Source organism: Aegilops tauschii, chromosome 7, assembly GCF_002575655.3.
Source record: "Aegilops tauschii subsp. strangulata cultivar AL8/78 chromosome 7, Aet v6.0, whole genome shotgun sequence".
Lineage (NCBI taxonomy): Eukaryota > Viridiplantae > Streptophyta > Magnoliopsida > Poales > Poaceae > Aegilops > Aegilops tauschii.
This window is the reverse complement of record NC_053041.3, coordinates 236,426,213-236,447,870: the sequence shown is the minus strand read 5'-3', so window position 1 is coordinate 236,447,870 and position 21,658 is coordinate 236,426,213.

The window sequence follows — 21,658 nt, the reverse complement described above, 5'->3', positions numbered from 1 at the left end:
TTCTCTGCTTCGCAATAGGCGGTTGCGTTTTCACTCGAATTTGGATGAAATGGTTCGAAAAATTTGTGATGAATACCAAGCCAAGGTCACTGGCTATAACGATCTGGTGAAGGGCCACATTGATCATACTGTGAAGAAGAAGAAACAACGCAAGTAAATTGCAAAGACAAATGTGGCTCCTGCTTCGAAGGAAAACTCACCTGAACCATTAGCTGCACAATCGCCAAAGAATTTCACTCCTAAGCCAGTCATTCCCCCTGAACAAATTACAAGGGACTCAAAAGCACCTCCCTCGCCAAGGCCAACTGAATTGGTGCATGTGGCATCAATTGCTCAAGTTGATATACCCCTCGAAGTTTGCTTTAGAAGAGGGTGAAATTCCTCGCTCCGAGACCCATGCTCCTCCTCAAGATGCTCCAAGATTCTCTAATTCCGTTGTGATCGAGCACCAACTGGATCCCGTGGCTAACATAGTACCACCTCCTGCTCAAGATTCAACCCCAGTGCAACATGAAACAAGTCCTGCCCAATAACCAACTGTTTCTGAAGCCCCGTCGTCTATGGCACCAACTCCATCGCTTCTTAAGTTGACTGTTGATACATCTATGAGAACAAATGAAGCAGCTCCCTCAGAACGGAAGTCACCTTCTTCTCGCCATCTCGACTCCATTTTGTATGGCGATAAATTTCTTTCGCTAGAGGAAGAACTCCAGTACCCCAATCCTCGGGAGGAATTAAGTATATTCTCTGCTGGTGCTGGCGTGAAAGGTCATCTATTCAAAAGAAATGCCTATCCACAGTTTTTTCAGGACAACCAATATGATGGACCTCGCACTTCCGAATCCCCTCGGTTCTGGACTAAGGAACAAGCGATATATTATTATCGTGCGCTATACGAAAGCAGATGATATTCCCTCATGAATATCCAATATTCCTGTCATGCAAAACATTGGATGTTTCAATCAGGTACTTCAAGACTTGGATGATTTCTATCTAACAAGGGTGTTTGAATTCGAGCATTCGTGGAACCGAGAAACTATACTTCAATTTTATGCTACATTATACATCACTGGTGATGCATATTATACCTATAAGTGTATTTTTGAGTGGATGACCAAAGGCAAACGGATCAAATGCACTTCAACGGATTTCATCTCGCACTTTCATTTTCCTCGTTTTGAGCATACAGATAATGAAATCAGGGTGCACAACATTGATGTGATCTCTGATCAAGATTTTCAGTGCACGGTGGACAAAGAAAACATTCGCGAGTACTCTGGTCCTCCTCGTCCCAAACATTTAACCTTCTATACTAGACGTTGTATCATCTGCTCTCCTGCACCATCTGCCCATTGGCTGGCATCAGTGCTGACAAGACCATATCTGATGTTCTTCGGAATGCCATCTATGCCATCTCCAAAAGATATATCTTTGATATTGAAGATATGTTTCTGCGTATTCTGAAGGATTCTGCTCAGTATCCATTCACCATGAAGGTATTCGCACCATGGATCCAAAAGGTCATTGATCATGCAATGGCCACGGTGTATCTGGCAAAGGGAAGCAACAAAAGCTTTATTCCTCCCGTTCGCGATACATTGCAAGCTATGGAAGATTTCACCTCGGGTAAGTCTCCAGTCTCACCTCAAGATTATCACAAGAAGTTTGATGGTCCTAAAATTTCTCAACGTGAATGAATGTTTTCCCCTCAGCCTCCATCACAGCTTGAAGTCAGTTTGCGCACGCAATAATTGCCTTCGAAACATATCGCTGATGATAGGCAAGAGTAAGAACATCTCACCAACGAGCTTAATTCCATTAACAATCGCATCAGGCTGATGCATTTGATCGCAGATGAGAACAATAAATGGCTTTGGAAATTACTTCGCAAGTTCTTCATCGAAAAGCAACTTCTGAATATGAACCTCCAAGAGCTCTATGATTACATTGACAAAGGCTTCACAATCGAAGATTTCCAAGAGCGCCTCACTCCTCCTTTACCTGCTCGTGAGCTTACTACAGATCTTCTTCACCTGAAGCTTCACAAACTTCTAGAAAAGTCTGAAGCCACCTCACCGACTATGAAACCCTCATAAGTACATGTTCTAACTCGTGTTCCTCCTTTGGCTGATCCAAATGTGCCAAGTTCGTCTCCTCAGCCTCAAGCCAAGATCCCTGAAGGGAAATCTGCTGCTGCCAAGGACGAAGAGATTCTCATGCCACCAATCACCTCCGAGGAAGAAGAAGACTCTTCTGGCATCTCATCTAGAGATGCCTTAGAGTGAACCAAGTCCTGCTCTTCAAGCTTCATGTTATTCTTCACCTTTTTGCCACTTGTTGACAAAAGGGGGAGAATTACATCGAGTTTTCAATAGATTTGCTTTCTGGTATTTCATTGAATTTGTTTTCTCTTGAGTTTGCAACTTGCTCTATGACCTTTTATGTACTAATTTGTAAAACTCCTGGTAACTTTTGTGTTGTAATGTTAATAACCCCTATTGTTGCATCATTTCTCTTGAAGTATCTATTTTTGTAGGTGGCATTGTTATCAGATGTTACGAATGATTGCACTATGCTCTCAATGGATTTTACGTCATTAGTGCAAATCATTATCTCGAATGCTTGAAATTCCCTCCATACACATCATATATTGCAGGAGATTATATCTTAAATCTTTATCCCTGCATTCATTCAGGGGGAGCCCATTTCTTCTTCGAGAATAGTAACACTTTCTCACTCTTGGTTGATTTATTTTTCACATCCTTCTTCGATGATTATCTATTTTGTCAACAATCGTCCAAAAAGGGGGAGTCTGTTGGTGCAAAAAATTTCCTCCTTATGTTTTGGAGATTATTGACATAAACATTGAGGGACTAATGTGTTTGCTAATGCACACAGAGTAACAGGTCCCTGAAGTCATGTGGAGTTTGGTACGAACTCCAACGATAATCTCCTACGTGGCAGCGAGGATTATCGCTGAAGATTGTGCTGTTGAGAGTGACCCCCAAAATTGTTGACGCAAAGCAATTGGTTCGGTGCCGTCCGAAGAAATTGACTGCTGCCGAGAAGTTGAAGACATAGCATTTATTTTGTTGTTCTTCTTTCTCTTTGTTGAGTCATCGGACCATTGCAATATTAAGAGGGGTATGGTGTTCGAAGTTTTGATTCTCTGATGCTAAACCCAATCCTATGTAAGTTGAGAGAGAGAGAGAGAGAGAGAGAGAGATCTTTGTGTTCTGAGCAAATACTTCTCAGCAAGGGAATATGATCTTCTTCGCTGCGAGAGCTTTGTCTCTAACCGAAGAGTTAGCATTGCTTGTTCCTCAAGTAATGTTACCATTGCTCCCAAAATCCGACTGTTGAGAATTGGTCAGTTGGCCATTGGCTAGACCGCCTGTCCAAAATGGTCATTCCCCACCAGGGAAGATTGTGGCTATAAATAGCCACCCTACACCATCTTTGTCCGGTGGCTCACTACTGCAGGATGCTGCTAACGCGACACTACGATCAGAGACCCTTCGACGAAACTGTGTGCGATGCCATAATCGCAAACGGTGGTGTAAAAAACCGTCAAAAAAGGTGCAAAACGTTTGCGATGACGGATGCAGCAAACATGGTTCAGATTTTAGTTGCGTGTGCGATTCAGGGCATATGGTTCAGCTCAATTAACCGTTTTCTATGAGGAGGTACAAAAGAAACGGGCAGCTAGATGAAGGTGTCTGTGATGTACATCATACGGTTCACTCGGATGAACTGTTTGTGATTAGGCAACATAAAAGAAACAGTCAGCCAGATCAAGGTGTGTGCGATGTACATCATACAGTTCACTCTGATGAACTGTTTGTGATTAGGCTACACAAAAGAAATGGTCAGCTAGATCAAGGTGTGTGCGATGTACGACATGCGGTTCACCCGGATGAACTGTTTGTGTTGAGACAAGAAAACAGAAATGGTTCAATATAACAAATACCATAAATATTGCAAGGTTCAAATTCAAAGATTACAACGCCCAAATTCATACATTGCATGTTGCGTCATTTCTGAAAAGGGATCAGCCGCTAACAAGTCATGTATGGGTTTGACACAATAACTTCCAATTACTTTGCCATATGCTCTTCCAATACGAAGTTTGGCATTTTTGGAGGCACTTCCATTCCGCAGTACCAGCCGCCTCTGATAATCATACCATTGATCTTTCCTAATTAAATGCGTGTTCAACCTCAGTACCCTCAGCACCTTTGCTCTAGAAAGAAAGAACATGGCGAGTGTAATCTCCGGTGGGGTCCCTCGGTAGGAGTTCAAAGTAATAGTTGAGAGATGCAGATCCATGCATTCGATGTGATTGTCGTTATCAACATCTTCCACCGGGCCTAATATGCACTGCAAAAGAAGAGAATGTGTTAGTGCCTACATGCAGTTTTGAACACTGCTACACGCCCATTTGGTTTGCAGGATTTGTAAAATGCACCAACGTGCCATCTTCAATCTGGCATGATTAACATGGGCATTAATTTGATTACAATCTAGAAACATGTAGCCTTCTTCACAAGAGGTTGGATTAGATGAAAAATTCCCTAAGAAAACTAGTACAGATGAATCCAAAGGAGAAATGCTTATGGACGATTGTAACCATATGAATAAAGCAACCAATATGGGGTGGGGTGTATGTCCTAAAATCCTCCAAAATTCCTTCAGAAATCGTAGTACATAGTCATTGTAAACTTGGGAAAAGGTGCAAAAATTGAACTCCCTTATGGCTAACATTTAACAGGAAAGGAACATCACCTCGATATACAGCTTCTTCAGGCACAGAAAGCATCTCAGGCAACTGAAAGCTTGGTCCAGGTTGGGGACGACATATTCTAGTGCCAAGACCTTCACTGTGCCCAGAGTCTGGGTGAAGCTTCGCTGGATGACAGACGAACATACATCTTCAAAACTAGAAATAACATTGATATCAAGAAGGAGAGGTATATAAGGCGACTATTGTACCTGAAAGTTGTAGTATTTTTACAGATGAGTGGCCCAGCACTTTCAATTCCAGCGCAGAAATGACATTGATTCTTGTTGGACCATGTTGATCAACTACAAGTAATCTCTCAAGTGAAGGTGTGTCCTGGATGACCACATTGTGTTCCACCTTTTGTGATCTCTCGTTGCAGCACGAGCAACACACATAAATAGTGCGGAGAGTCCTGGAGGTGATGTGCAAGGTACTCGACCAATTCATCGCCTGAAGACGAAGGAACTCGAGTGCAGTACAGCCGCAGAGCAGGCGCTCCATGTCATCCTTTGGGATGCGGACAGCGACGATCTCGAGGTGCTTCAGTCGTGGTAGAAAAAGAGCGGGCGCATCATTAAGGGGGGATGGCAGTTCATGAACTTGGCGAGGCGCAGCATGGGCGCGAAGCGGAGCGCGGACGTTGGTAGCAAGCTCATATGCCCATCATTATAACTTAGCTTCTTGAGCTGGTCTATGGCGTGGGATTGGAACCACTCGTCAAGCTTGGCTCGCTCCTTGCCATTGGAACAGAACTTGCCTGTGATAAGGCCTTTGATTGGGTCATGGTGACTGCCGAGGATCTGGGAGAATGCATCCAAGCTTTGGCGATAGCCATGGCAGAGCTTGTGGGCGTGGAGGAGGTCGACAAGGGTGCGGAGCCATAGGGTGCGCCACCGCCGGGAAACGGCGGCTGTCCTCGCTCAATTTTGGATTGGGAGGAGGGATATGATGACTATCAACATATCATTGGGGAGGTTTTTGATGCAGTCTAGGCCTGCTGGAGTCGCTTGCGGTTCTTTCTCGACCCGCCTCCGCTTGTTGGCAGCCTCATTCTCCACATCGTCGGCAGGGACGGAAACCTCTGTCTCCATATTCATGCCATGCTCCGGTGCTTCAGCAGCCCCGGCGTCGCCACTCCCTCCGATGGGGCGCTTCGGCGGCATCCTCGTACACTGACGGCTTTGAGGACTCAGAGCGGCGTCGAGGATGCGGGCGGAGAGAGAGGAATTGTGTGTGTGACGAGGATGGGGGGTGCGGCCGCTCGGCGGCGCCATTAATGACCAGTGGGAGCGTGGCAGGCGGCGGTCCAAGGCTGTCTCGCTTCCCGGTGAGAACGACTGCTTAATCTCTAGTATGAATGAAATCTATGCTTAATTACTGAATTTTAGTTGCAAAAAATAGATAGTGATATTGATTTTTAGCTGCATATTTTGACAAATCGCAGTGTCTCTTGGCTTAGCGCCGAAGTCTGGCTTTAATTTGCATACCGTAATCTGAACCGTTTGCGTTGAAGAGATGCACAGATCCTGCATTGAACAGCTTGTACGCTTCCCGTGAGCCTGCGCACCAGACTGCCCTCGCACGTCTCCCGTTCAGTCAAGCAGCTGTCCACACGGCACGTCCTATAACCATTAAAACCAAGACATGTGGCGTCACGTGAATGGTTAACCGAACGCACACGGTTTGAATTATACAAACGTTTGAGATATTAAAGTGGCAGCTATTTTTTCAAAATGCCTTTGTTGGCTGTCATTATTCGAGTGCGCATTCTCTCAAAATGGACACGAAAAATACCACAGCATGTCGGGTGCCCTTCCATGATAGCGTGCCAAGTTTCATGAATTTTGGACGAGTTTTGGATTTACTAGAATTTAAAAACCAGGCATCTCAATGTTTTGCCGGCAATCAACGGTGCCCTGGTGTTTGAAATTCATTCCCATTTCTTGCATGGGACCTAAGCATGCACCCAAGGACACAAATTTGATTTTTCAACCAATTTATATGCACTTGAGCATGCACATGTAGTTCAAATTTGAATTATGCACATAAATGCATTTAAAACTCACTTAATGCATAAAAATGTCCAAACGAACCCCGAAAAATCACAAAAATTCACACAACACTCATGTTGTTCTATGTCGACACGAGAAAAAATTTGAAAGCAATAAGAGGCAATGGATATCATTTCGTCCCCAAAGGTGGGACGTTCCCTACTGAAAACCATCATGCTTGTTGTTTGAAGCTCCGGTTTGTGAGAAGCATATACCCAAACCTGCCCCAAATGGGACAAAATTTGTACCACGGCATGTCGGGTGCCCTTCCAAGATAGCATGCCAAGTTTCATGAATTTCAGACGAGTTTTGGTTATACTAGAATTTAAAAACCAGGCATCTTAATGTTTTGCTGGCAATCAACGGTGCCCTGGTGTTTGAAATTCATTCCCATTTCTTGCATGGGACCTAAGCATGCACCCAAGGACACAGATTTGATTTTCCAACCAATTTATATGCACTGGAGCATGCGCATGTAGTTCAAATTTGAATTATGCACATAATTGCATTGAAAACTGAGCTAATGCATAAAAATCCCAAAAAATCACAAAAAATCACACAACACTCCTGTTGTTCTATGTTGACACGAGAAAAAAATTGAAAGAAATAAGAGGCAATGGATATCGTTTCGTCTCCAAAGGTGGGATGTTCCCTACCGAAAACCACCATGCTTGTTGTGAGAAGCTCCGGTTTGTGAGAAGCATATACCCAAACCTGCCCCAAATGGGACAAAATTTGTACCACGGCATGTCGGGTGCCCTTCCATGATAGCATGCCAAGTTTCATGAATTTTAGACGAGTCTTGGATTTACTAGAATTTAAAAACCAGGCATCTCAATGTTTTGCCGGCAATCAATGGTGCCCTGGTGTTTGAAATTCATTCCCATTTCTTGCATGGGACCTAAGCATGCACCCAAGGACACATATTTGATTTTTCAACCAATTTATATGCACTAGAGCATGCACATGTAGTTGAAATTTAAATTATGGACATAAATTCATTGAAAACTCAGTTAATGCATAAAAATGTCCAAACGAACCCCGAAAAATCACAAAAAATTACACAACACTCCTGTTGTTCTATGTTGACACGAGAAAAAAATTTGAAAGCAATAAGAGGCAATGGACATCGTTTGGTCCCCAAAGGTGGGACGTTCCCTACCGAAAATCATCATGCTTGCTGTGAGAAGCTCCGGTTTGTGAGAAGCATATTCCCAAACCTGCCCCAAATGGGACAAAATTTGTACCACAGCATGTCGGGTGCCCTTCCATGATAGCATGCCAAGTTTCATGAATTTGCACTACAAAAAAACACACTTCCGTGATGATACGTGTTTGTCATAGTAGGTCGCGTTTTCTGTCATGCATGTACATCCATGACAAATTTATGACAGAATCAAGATAGTCATACCTGTGCTGTCGTAGAAGTGTTCCATGACATTGCCAAAATTATCATCACGGAAGTGTCCACTTCCATGACGATAAATCGCGCGTCACAGAAGTGCTTTCGTCAAGGGTGACCGACACATGGCATCCACCGTAACGGAACGTCGTTAAGCTATCGGGTCGGATTTTGGATCCGATAACCCGTTAACAGCAACGACCAATGCCGATTTTCCACATGTAAAATTCTCATTGGCTGACGGATCCACGCATCAGCTCCGCGTTGGCACAGGTGTCACTCATCCAACGGTCGAGATGGGCCTATGATATGTTGACACGTGGACCGGCCCAAAAGTGGCCCACAAAGTTTAAATGGGCCGGCCCAACCGAAGGCCCATAAGATTTAGCGGACCATAATGGACCGGCCCAGCTAAAGGCCCACAAAATTTAGCGGACCATAATAGGCCGGCCCAGCTAAAGGCCCACACGATTTTGCAGACCATAATGGGCCGGCCCAGCTAAAGGCCCACAAGATTTTGCGAACCACAATGGGCCGGCCCAGCTAAAGGCCCACAAGATTCTGCACACCATAATGGGCCGGCCCAGCTAAAGGCCCAACATTCTCTGTCAAATCGGCCCGTCAACGGCCTGTCCTAAACTTTGCATCAACGCGGCCCATGGTCACTTCTGGCCCGTTAACAGTCCGCTAAGTAATTGGGCCGAATTACGGCCCGGTGTATTTCCGGCCTATTAAAGGTCCGGCTTCATTTGGGCCCATTTACAGGCCATCAAAACTTTCGGCCCATAAACGACCGTGAAGGATTTGGGTCATATTCGGCCATGTCTGACATTCGGCCTGTTAGAGGCCCACAATAGCTTTGGGCCACTTTCGTCCTGTTGTCATTTTTGGCCTGTTAATGCCGGACGTAAACCATGGGCCATATGTGGCCCAACGTCATATCGTGCCCATTAATGGCCCATATAAAAATGACGATAATCTAGCCCGACCGAAGTTCCGACCTGTTAAAGGCCCGTGTATTAGGTCGACGCATTTACGGCCCGTCCGAATTTTGGCGTGTCAAAGATCCGCATCGTAAATGGGCCACCATTTCGGCCTGCTAAGTCCAGTGGGTTATTTGGCACAATCAGGGCCCAATCTCACTTTCGGTCTATTAAAGGCCCATGTTTTTTATGGGCTCGAGATATTTACACCTGTAAACGGCCTATTTTTACTGAGGGCCCAAATTATGTTTAGGCCTGTTAAAGGCCCACTATGGGCATAGGCCTACCAGAAAAATATGAAAGCTTATGCTGATTTAGGCCCAGATATTTTTAGTGGGCTACATGCCAATTTCGGCCCATAATCATTTTTAGCCCAGTTGGAATGGGCCCGACGAATGTTGGCATGTTGGGCTCCTACGAAGCTTTCGGCCGAATACATTACTAAGATAAACCTACACTATACAAAAATAGCGTCGTAATTACTGCAGCCTGAGGCAGCATCATAAATGTTGTATCACAACAAAATAAATTCCAACCATACAACAAAAGGCCTGTTGGCATAAAGTTTACAGTCCTTCCAGATAAAAGCACCATCAGATGTATAGAAGCACAGATCATTTGACCTGAGTGCTAATGTTTCAAGCTGTAGAATCTGATGGAGCAGCACGATCTCCACCTTTTTCCGCCATTGCTCTTGAACAACGAAGCGAATGTCTGATAGTCTGGTTTCAAAACCATTCAATCTTGACCACATATTGGACTTGTGTCTGGAGCACAGATATATCACTCTATCTAGCAGGAAGATTTTGTTCAGTAGGCGATTTGGACGAGGTTACCTTGACAACCAACCCAGAATTACGCAGGAAGGTGCTTTTTGCACTGTTAGTGGAGAGATACTGACGCACTGCAGCAAGAGGTGACATTGTGCCTGTAGTAGCCTCGTCACCTTCAGGTGGTTGTGGCTGTTCAATCATTTGTTCCATAGCTTCCTGAAAGTTTGAACTTGTAGATTAGTGTACCAGATAAGTTACTAATGAGACAAAAACAAACAAAGTAGGTTAAACATTTATACATAACTTATTTTGGTGAACTACTGTAATACATTAGCATGTATTGTAGTGCCAACTACATAATAAAATCACTTTCGGAACATATGTCCATGTAGCATGCCTACTGTATTGTCTATTTCCTCACTTCATTGACATCTAAGGATAAAGAGACATGGTTTAAAGTAGGATGAACATAGTATGACATCATTCATATCATGGGCAAACTGAAAAACATGAGTGCATGCTTGTTTAGTTGCATCATCTTTCGGATCCAACTTGAACCTCATCTGTTGAAAAAAGAATGTGAGTCTTATTAGGAGGAAGCTAGAAAGTATGGGACAGAGCAAGACAATATTACTAATTGCGATGAATAACATTACTTACGAATAAATGGTCAAGGAAGGTGTTAAACTGGGTATTGTCTTTCTCATTCCTGTACTGGATCCACGTTGGGAGGATACGTGCATGACACCTAACGGCAACGACTGCCTCTGATACTAACTTGGCTGACTCTGTAGCATCACGTGGCCTTTTTAAACCTGCCTCAAAATGGATCTCCATTCTTCCTCTTTAGATTTTGTTAATCTGTCAAGCATTATCCCTGATGTCTGTTTCCGCTTGCGCCGTGGTGCTAGTTCAACAACGAATATGGAAAGTGTTAGCGTACATCAAACTGTGAGAGTACATATAAAGGAGCATGCAACTGCAACTTGACTCGGTCAGGTACCGTCTTGGTGTTGATGCTCATGAGGTTCATCTGATCTTGCCAAGTCCTGTTGTGTCAGCAGTGCTTCGGAAGTAGTGTTAGGTGTGAAGGCAGCTTGGGAACTGGCCAGTTCCGGAGCAAACGAACGAGTAACTGGTTGAGATGCTGGTACAGTTGAAGCGGATGCTGCAGCTGGTGGAGCAGGTGATACTGTGTTTGTAGATTTAGCCGGTGGACTTGGACCTTCTACTGCACTATAAGTACCAGCAGAATCTCGACGGCAGAACCTTTTCCGTTTCACTCGACGAGTAACAGCACTCCCTACTATATTATTTTCCTTGCTCTTTTTTGACTTTGCCATGTCAAGCTGTACCCACAACACAAAAGAATAAAATCACTCTTCAGAACTCATTGATGCATGATACAGACAACCAATACTTTGATGTAAGACAACCGTATGAGGATGGAATATGTGAGAAAAACAGGTGGCATGACATATTCACAGCTACGATGTGCAAACTAAGCAGAAGGATTTTCAAGAAAATAGAAGTAATGCAAGCTAGACACCATATGAAAGATGCAACCAATATTACTCTGCCAAGTTAAAAGTGTCTTGTCATAAGTGGAAATTCGAAAAATTAGAAGCAGTACAACGTAGAAATCAATGCAAGATGCAACCACTATCAAACTGCCATGTTAAAAGCGTCCAATCATGAGTGACTGATGCGGGATACACAACAGCAGTACTTTGATGTAAGAACATGGTATGATATATAGATGCAGTGTATTCTAGACACAGAAAGCCATGTCATATGCACATGTATAACGTATGAACTCAGCATGTGCAACTTAATCAAAATAGAAGGAATACAGGCTAGACAACATATGCAACATGAAACCAATTATCACACTGTCAACTTAGAGCAAGCACCTGCGATGGTGGAGTACAGGAGATGAACTCATCATGTAGACTTGGGACTTCAACTTCATTAGCAGTAGCAGTGGCAAATCTAGAGAGTCTCTGTTTGCGTCGGTCCGGAGGACCACCAACATCCCCTAACTTACTCTTTTCCTTCCTATTTTCTAATATTGCCTTATGAAGTCAAAACCACAAGAAGATGAATAAAATTAGCTCTACATAACTGGTTGATGCATGATACAGACGAACACTACTTAGATGTAAGGCAAGCGCAGGATAGGAGGATGGAATATATACAAAAAAGACAGCATTTCATATTCACACATACGATAGGAGGATGGAATATGTATGAAAAAACAGTAAGCGGAAGGCATTTCAACAAAATTAGAAGAAATGAAAGCTAGGCACCATATGAACATGCAACCAATATCACTCTATCAGGTAAAAAGTGTCTCATCGTAAGTGCCATTTCAAGAAATTAGAAGCAGTACAAGCTAGAAGACACAAGATGCAACCTACATCACAGTCCCAAGTTAAATGTGTCTTATGGGTAAGTGATCGCTGCAGGTATAAGTTGTAAGCTACGCAGATGCAATTCAACATAATCAGAAGCAATACAAACTAGACATCATACGAAAAATGCAACCACGTATAACAGTTCCAAGTAAGAGCAAGCACCTGTGATGGTGGAGTAGGGGAGATGTGCTCATCATGTACACGTATGTTCTAGAAACAGGAACACGTGTCATATTCACAGGCATTATGTGTAAAGTAAGCAGATGCAATTCAAGTTAGAAGCAATACAAGCTAGACATCATACGCAACATGCAACCACATATAATAGTGCCAAGTTAGAGCAAGCACCTGTGATGGTGGAGTAGGGGAGATGTGCTCATCATCTACACAGCTACGTTGACTGTCCAGCCTTGTGTTGTCTTGCGAATCTTGTTGGGAGGATGGCGGAGTAGAATCTGTAGAGACCCCCTATTTGAGTTGCTCCGAAGGACCACCATCATCCACTGCCGGACTAATTTCCTTCAGTTGTAATGATTTTGCATTGTGAAGTCAAACCGATAAGAAAAAGGAATAAAATTCGCTCTTCAGAACTCATTCATGCATGATACTGACGAACACTACTCGGATAAAAGGCAAACACATGATGCGAGGATGGAATATGTATGAAAAACAGGATGGTGTGACATATTCACACCTATGATGTGGTAACTAAGCAGAAGGCATTTCAACAAATTAGAAGCACTGCAAGCTAGACACCATATGAAAGATGCAACCAATATCACTCTGCCAAGTTTAAACTGTATGGCGTTTCAACAAATTAGAAGCAGTACATGCTAGAAATCATATGCAAGACACAACCAATATCACCGTGGCGACTTAAAGGTGCCTTATCATAAGTGACTGATGCGGGATATGCAAGAATAGTAGTCTGATGTAGAAACAGGAACACATGTCATATTCACAGGCATTATGTGTAAAGTAAGTAGATGCAATTCAACAAAGTTAGAAGCAATGCAAGCTAGACATCATACGCAACATGCAACCACATATAATAGTGCCAAGTTAGAGCAAGCACCTGTGATGGTGGAGTAGGGGAGATGTGCTCATCATCTACACAGCTACGTTGACTGTCTAGCCTTGTGTTGTCTTGCGAATCTTGTTGGGAGGATGGCGGAGTAGAATCTGTAGAGAACCTCCGTTTCAGTTGGTCGGAAGGACCACCATCATCCAATGCCTTGCCAATTTCCTTCAGCTTTTTTGATTTTGCATTGTGAGGTCATACCGACAAGAAAAAGGAATATCATTCGCTCTTCAGAACTCATTCATGCATGATACTGATGAACACTACTCTGATGAAAGGCAAAGTCATGATACGAGGATGGAATATGTACGAAAAAATGGACGGCTTGACATATTCACACCTATGATGTGGTAACTAAGCAGAAGGCACTTCAACAAATTAGAAACACTGCAAGACACCATATGGAAGGTGCAATCAATATCACTCTGCCAAGTTAAAACTGTCTCGTCATAGGTGGCGTTCATCAAACTAGAAGCAATACATGCTAGAAATCATATTCAAGACGCAAACCAATATCACACTGCCAACTTAAAGGTGTCCCATCATAAGTGACTGATGCAGGATACACAAGAAGAGTAGTTTCATGTAAGAACATGTGTGATAGACAGATATAGTATGTACCAAAAACAAGAAAGCGTGTCATATTCACATGTATCATGTGTAAGCTAGGCAGATGCAGTTTACACTAATTAGGAGCAATACGAGCTAGACACCATATGCAACATGCAACCAGATATCACACTGCCAAGTTAGAGCAAGCACCTTGGATGGTGGAGTAGGGGAGCGGAGACTTGGACCTTGTAATGCACTATCAGTACAAGTAGAATCGGTACAGATGCTCCGTTTACGTTGCTGCAGAGGACCACCATCATCGCCTTCCTTACTCTTTTCCTTCCTCTTTCTTGATTTTGCCTTGTCAAGTCAAACCCATAAGAAAAAGGAATAAAATTTGCTCTTCAGAACTCATTGATGCATGATACTGACGAACACTACTTTCATGTAAGGCAGCCGCATGATAGGAGGATGGAATATGTATGAAAAACAGGATGGCGTGACATATTGACATGTATGATGTATAAAGTGTAAACTAAGCACAAGGTGCTTGAACTTGTTAGAATCGATGCAAGCTAGAAACCATATGAAAGATGAAACCAATATCACTCTGCCAAATTAAAAGGGTGCCCTAACAAATGTATTTGACCAAATTAGAAGCAATACATGGCAACAGGCTAGAAATAATATGCAATATGCAACGAATAAAGGTGACTCATCGTAAGTGATTGATGCAGGATACACAAGAGAGGTAGTTTCATGTAAGAACAAGGTTAACACATAGATGTAGTGTGTACCAAGAATAGGAAGGCATGTCATATTCACAGGTATAGTGTGTAAACTAAGCAGATGCAATTTACCCTAATTAGAAGCATTACAAGCTAGACACCGTATGCAACATGCAACCACATATCACACTGCGAAGTTAGAGCAAGCACCTGTGATGGTGGTGTAGGGGAAGTGCGGTCTTCAGGTACAGAGCTACGTTCAATATCTTCATTTAGGTTTGCTGTTTCTTGAGAATCATGTGGAGAGGATGAAATTGCATTCTTTATAAGAGTATTGCGTCTCATATTAACCCACGCGTGTGACTGTCTCATCATAAGCGATAGACGCAGGATACACAAAAACAGTAGTTTGATGTAAGAACATGGTGTGATAGGTAGATGTAGTATGTACCAAAAACATGAAGGAAATATGCCCTAGAGGCAATAATAAAGTTATTATTTATTTCCTTATATCATGATAAATGTTTATTATTGATGCTAGAGTTGTATTAACCGGAAACATGATACATGTGTGAATACATAGACAAACAGAGTGTCACTAGTATGCCTCTACTTGACTAGCTCGTTGATCAAAGATGGTTATGTTTCCTGGCCATAGACATGAGTTGTCATTTGATTAACGGGATCATATCATTAGGAGAATGATGTGATTGACTTGACCCATTCCGTTAGCTTAGCACTCGATCGTTTAGTATGTTGCTATTGCTTTCTTCATGACTTATACATGTTCCTATGACTATGAGATTATGCAACTCCCGTTTACCGGGGAACACTTTGTGTGCTACCAAACGTCACAACGTAACTGGGTGATTATAAAGGTGCTCTACAGGTGTCTCCGAAGGTACTTGTTGGGTTGGCGTATTTCGAGATTAGGATTTGTCACTCCGATTGTCGGAGAGGTATCTCTGGGCCCACTCAGTAATACACATCACTATAAGCCTTGCAAGCATTGTAACTAATGAGTTAGTTGCGGGATGATGTATTACGGAACGAGTAAAGAGACTTGCCGGTAACGAGATTGAACTAGGTTTTGAGATACCGACGATCGAATCTCGGGCAAGTAACATACCGATGACAAAGGGAACAACGTATGTTGTTATGCGGTTTGACCGATAAAGATCTTCGTAGAATATGTGGGAGCCAATATGAGCATCCAGGTTCCGCTCTTGGTTATTAATCGGAGAGGTGTCTCGGTCATGTCTACATAGTTCTCGAATCCGTAGGGTCCGCACGCTTAACGTTACGATGACAGTTATATTATGAGTTTATATGTTTTGATGTACCGAAGGAGTTCGGAGTCCTGGATGAGATCAGGGACTTGACGAGGAGTCTCGAAATGGTCGAGACGTAAAGATCGATATATTGGACGACTATATTCGGACTTCGGAAAGGTTCCGAGTGATTCGGGTATTTTTCGGAGTACCGGAGAGTTACGGGAATTCGTATTGGGCCTTAATGGGCCATACGGGAAAGGAGAGAAAGGCCCCAAAGGGTGGCCGCACCCCTCCCCATGGGCTAGTCCGAACTGGACTAGGGAGGGGGCCGCCCCCTTCCTTCTTTCTCCTTCTCCCTTCCCTTCTCCTATTCCAACAAGGAAAGGAGGAGTCCTACTCCCGGAGGAGTAGGACTCCCCCCTTGGCGCGCCCTCCTCCTTGGCCGGCAGCCTCCCCCTTGCTCCTTTATATACGAGGGCAGGGGGCACCCCATAGACACAACAATTGATCTATTGATCTCTTAGCCGTGTGCGGTGCCCCCCTCCACCATATTACACCTCGATAATATCGTAGCGGTGCTTAGGTGAAGCCCTGCGTCGGTAGAACATCATCATCGTCACCACGCCGTCATGCAGACGAAACTCTCCCTCAACACTCGGCTGGATCGGAGTTCGAGGGACGTCATCGAGCTGAACGTGTGCTGAACTCGGAGGTGCCGTGCGTTCGGTACTTGATCGGTCGGATCGTGAAGACGTACGACTACATCAACCGCGTTGTGTTAACGCTTCCGCTTTCGGTCTACGAGGGTATGTGGACAACACTCTCCCCTCTCGTTGCTATGCATCACCATGATCTTGCGTGTGCGTAGGAATTTTATTGAAATTACTACGTTCCCCAACAGTGGCATCCGAGCCTGGTTTTATGCGTTGATGTTATGCACGAGCAGAACACAAGTGAGTTGTGGGCGATATAAGTCATACTGCTTACCAGCATGTCATACTTTGGTTCAACGGTATTGTGAGATGATGCGGCCCGGACCGACATTACGCGTACGCTTACGCGAGACTGGTTTCACCGTTGCGAGCACTCGTTGCTTAAAGGTGACTGGCGGGTGTCTGTCTCTCTCACTTTAGTTGAACCAAGTGTGGCTACGCCCGGTCCTTGCGAAGGTTAAAACAGCACCAACTTGACAAACTATCGTTGTGGTTTTGATGCGTAGGTAAGAACGGTTCTTGCTAAGCCCGTAGCAGCCACGTAAAACTTGCAACAACAAAGTAGAGGACGTCTAACTTGTTTTTGCAGGGCATGTTGTGATGTGATATGGTCAAGACATGATGCTATATTTTATTGTATGAGATGATCATGTTTTGTAACCGAGTTATCGGCAACTGGCAGGAGCCATATGGTTGTCGCTTTATTGTATGCAATGCAATCGCCATGTAATTTTTTTACTTTATCACTAAGCGGTAGCGATAGTCGTAAAAGCAATAGTTGGCGAGACGACAACGATACTATGATGGAGATCAAGGTGTCGCGCCGGTGACGATGGTGATCATGACGGTGCTTCGGAGATGGAGATCACAAGCACAAGATGATGATGGCCATATCATATCACTTATATTGATTGCATGTGATGTTAATCTTTTATGCATCTTATCTTGCTTTGATTGACGGTAGCGTTATAAGATGATCTCTCACTAAAATTTCAAGATAAAAGTGTTCTCCCTGAGTATGCACCATTGCGAAAGTTCTTCGTGCTGAGACACCACGTGATGATCGGGTGTGATAGGCTCTACGTTCAAATACAACGGGTGCAAAACAGTTGCACACGCGGAATACTCAGGTTAAACTTGACGAGCCTAGCATATGCAGATATGGCCTCGGAACACGGAGACCGAAAGGTCGAGCGTGAATCATATAGTAGATATGATCAACATAGTGATGTTCACCATTGAAACTACTCCATCTCACGTGATGATCGGACATGGTTTAGTTAATATGGATCACGTGATCACTTAGAGGATTAGAGGGATGTCTATCTAAGTGGGAGTTCTTAAGTAATATGATTAATTGAACTTAAATTTATCATGAACTTAGTCCTGATAGTATTTTGCAAATTATGTTGTAGATCAATAGCTCGCGTTGTTGCTTCCCTGTGTTTATTTTTGATATGTTCCTAGAGAAAATTATGTTGAAAGATGTTAGTAGCAAAGATGCGGATTGGATCCGTGATCTGAGGATTATCCTCATTGCTGCACAGAAGAATTATGTCCTTGATGCACCGCTAGGTGACAGACCTATTGCAGGAGTAGATGCAGACGTTATGAACGTTTGGCTAGCTCAATATGATGACTACTTGATAGTTTAGTGCACCATGCTTAACGGCTTAGAATCGGGACTTCAAAGACGTTTTGAACGTCATGGACCATATGAGATGTTCCAGGAGTTGAAGTTAATATTTCAAGCAAATACCCGAGTTGAGAGATATGAAGTCTCCAACAAGTTCTATAGCTAAAAGATGGAGGAGAATAGCTCAAGCAGTGAGCATGTGCTCAGATTGTCTGGGTACTACAATCGCTTGAATCAAGTGGGAGTTAATCTTCTAGATAAAATAGTGATTGACAGAATTCTCTAGTCACCATCACCAAGTTAGTGGAACTTCGTGATGAACTATAGTATGCAAGGGATAACGAAAGTAATTCCCGAGCTCTTCGTGATGCTGAAATCGACGAAGGTAGAAATCAAGAAAAACATCAAGTGTTGATGGTTGACGAGACCACTAGTTTCAAGAAAAGGGCAAAGGGAAGAAGGGGAACTTCAAGAAGAACGGCAAGCAAGTTGCTGCTCAAGTGAAGAAGCCTAAGTCTGGTCCTAAGCCTGAGACTAAGTGCTTCTACAACAAAGGGACTGGTCAATGGAAGCGGAACTACCCCAACTATTTGGTGGATAAGAAGGATGGCAAAGTGAACAAAGGTATATTGGATATACATGTTATTGATGTGTACTTTACTAGTGTTTATAGCAACCCCTCGGTATTTGATACTGGTTCAGTTGCTAAGAGTAGTAACTCGAAACGGGAGTTGCAGAATAAACAGAGACTAGTAAAAGGCGAGGTGACGATGTGTGTTGGAAGTAGTTCCAAGATTGATATGATCATCATCGCACACTCCCTATACTTTCGGGATTAGTGTTGAAACTAAATAAGTGTTATTTGGTGTTTGCGTTGAGCATGAATATCATTTGATCATGTTTGTTGCAATACGGTTATTCATTTAAATTAGAGAATAATTGTTATTCTGTTTACATGAATAAAACCTTCTATGGTCATACACCCAATAAAATGGTTTATTGGATCTCGATCGTAGTGATACACATATTCATAATAATGAAGCCAAAAAGATGCAAAGTTAATAATGATAGTGCAACTTATTTGTGGCACTGCCGTTTAGGTCATATTGGTGTAAAGTGCATGAAGAAACTCCATACTGATGGGATTTTGGAATCACTTGATTATGAATCACTTGATGCTTGCGAACCGTGCCTCATGGGCAAGATGACTAAAACACCGTTCTCCGGAACTATGGAGAGAGCAACAGATTTATTGGAAATCATACATACAGACGTATGTGGTCCGATGAATATTGAGGCTCGTGGCGGATATCGTTATTTTCTCACCTTCACAGATGATTTAAGCAGATATGGGTATATCTACTTAATGAAACATAAGTCTGAAACATTTGAAAAGTTCAAAGAATTTCAGAGTGAAGTTGAAAATCATCGTAACAAGAAAATAAAATTTCTACGATCTGATCGTGGAGGAGAATATTTGAGTTATGAGTTTGGTCTTCATTTGAAACAATGTGAAATAGTTTCACTACTCACGCCACCTGGAACACCACTGTGTAATGGTGTGTCCGAACATCGTAACCGTAATTTATTAGATATGGTGCGATATATGATGTCTCTTACCAATCTACCACTATTGTTTTGGGGTTATGCATTAGAGACAGCTACATTCACGTTAAATAGGGTACCATCTAAATCCGTTGAGACGACATCTTATGAACTGTTGTTTGGCAAGAAACCAAAGTTGTCGTTTCTTAAAGTTTGGGGTTGTGATGCTTATGTGAAAAAGTTTCATCCTGATAAGCTCAAACCCAAATCGGAGAAATGTGTCTTCATAGGTTACCCAAAGGAGACAGTTGGGTACACCTTCTATCACAGATCCGAAGGCAAGACATTCGTTGCTAAGTATGGATCTTTTTTAGAGAAGGAGTTTCTCTCGAAAGAAGTGAGTGGGAGGAAAGTAGAACTTGATGAGGTAATTGTACCTGCTCCCTTATTGGAAAGTAGTTCATCGCAGAAACCAGTTTCTGTGACGCCTATACCAATTAGTGAGGAAGATAATGATGATGATCATGGAACTTCAGATCAAGTTATTACTAAACCTCGTAGGTCGACCAGAGTAAGATCCGCACCAGAGTGGTACGGTAATCCTGTTCTGGAGGTTATGTTACTAGACCATGACGAACCTACAAACTATGAAGAAGCGATGGTGAGCCCAGATTCCGCAAAATGGCTTGAGGCCATGAAATCTGAGATGAGATCCATGTATGAGAACAAAGTATGGACTTTGATTGACTTGCCCAATGATCGGCGAGCCATTGAGATTAAATGGATCTTCAAGATTAAGACAGACAGTGATAGTAGTGTTACTGTCTACAAAGCTAGAATTGTCGCAAAAAGGTTTTTCGACAAGTTCAAGGTGTTGACTACGATGAGAGTTTCTCACTCGTATCTATGCTTAAGTCTGTCTGAATCATGTTAGCAATTGCCGCATTTTATGAAATATGGCAAATGGATAAACAAAACTGCATTCCTTAATGGATTTATTAAAGAAGAGTTGTATATGATGCAACCAGGAGGTTTTGTCAATCCTAAAAGTGCTAACAAAATATGCAAGCTCCAGCGATCCATCTATGGACTGGTGCAAGCATCTCGGAGCTGGAATATACGCTTTGATAAGTTGATCAAAGGATATAGTTTTATACAGACTTGCGGTGAAGCCTGTATTTACAAGAAAGTGAGTGGGAGCACTACAGCATTTCTGATAAGTATATGTGAATGACATATTGTTGATCGGAAATAATGTAGAATTATTCTGCAAAGCATAAAGGAGTGTTTGAAAGGAGTTTTTCAAAGAAAGACCTCGGTGAAGCTGCTTACATATTGAGCATCAAGATCTATAGAGATAGATCAAGACGCTTGATAAGTTTTTTCAATGAGTACATACCTTAACAAGATTTTGAAGTAGTTCAAAATAAGAACAGTCAAAGAAAGAGTTCTTGCCTGTGTTACAAGGTGTGAAATTGAGTAAGACTCAAAGCCCGACCACGGCAGAAGATAGAAAGAGAATGAAAGTCATTTCCTATGCCTTGGCCATAGGTTCTATAAAGTATGCCATGCTGTGTAACAGATCTATTGTATACCCTACACTGATTTTGGCAAGGGAGTACAATAGTGATCTAGGAGTAGATCACTGGACAGCGGTCAAAATTATCCTTAGTGGAATAAGGATATGTTTCTCGATTATGGAAGTGACAAAAGGTTCATC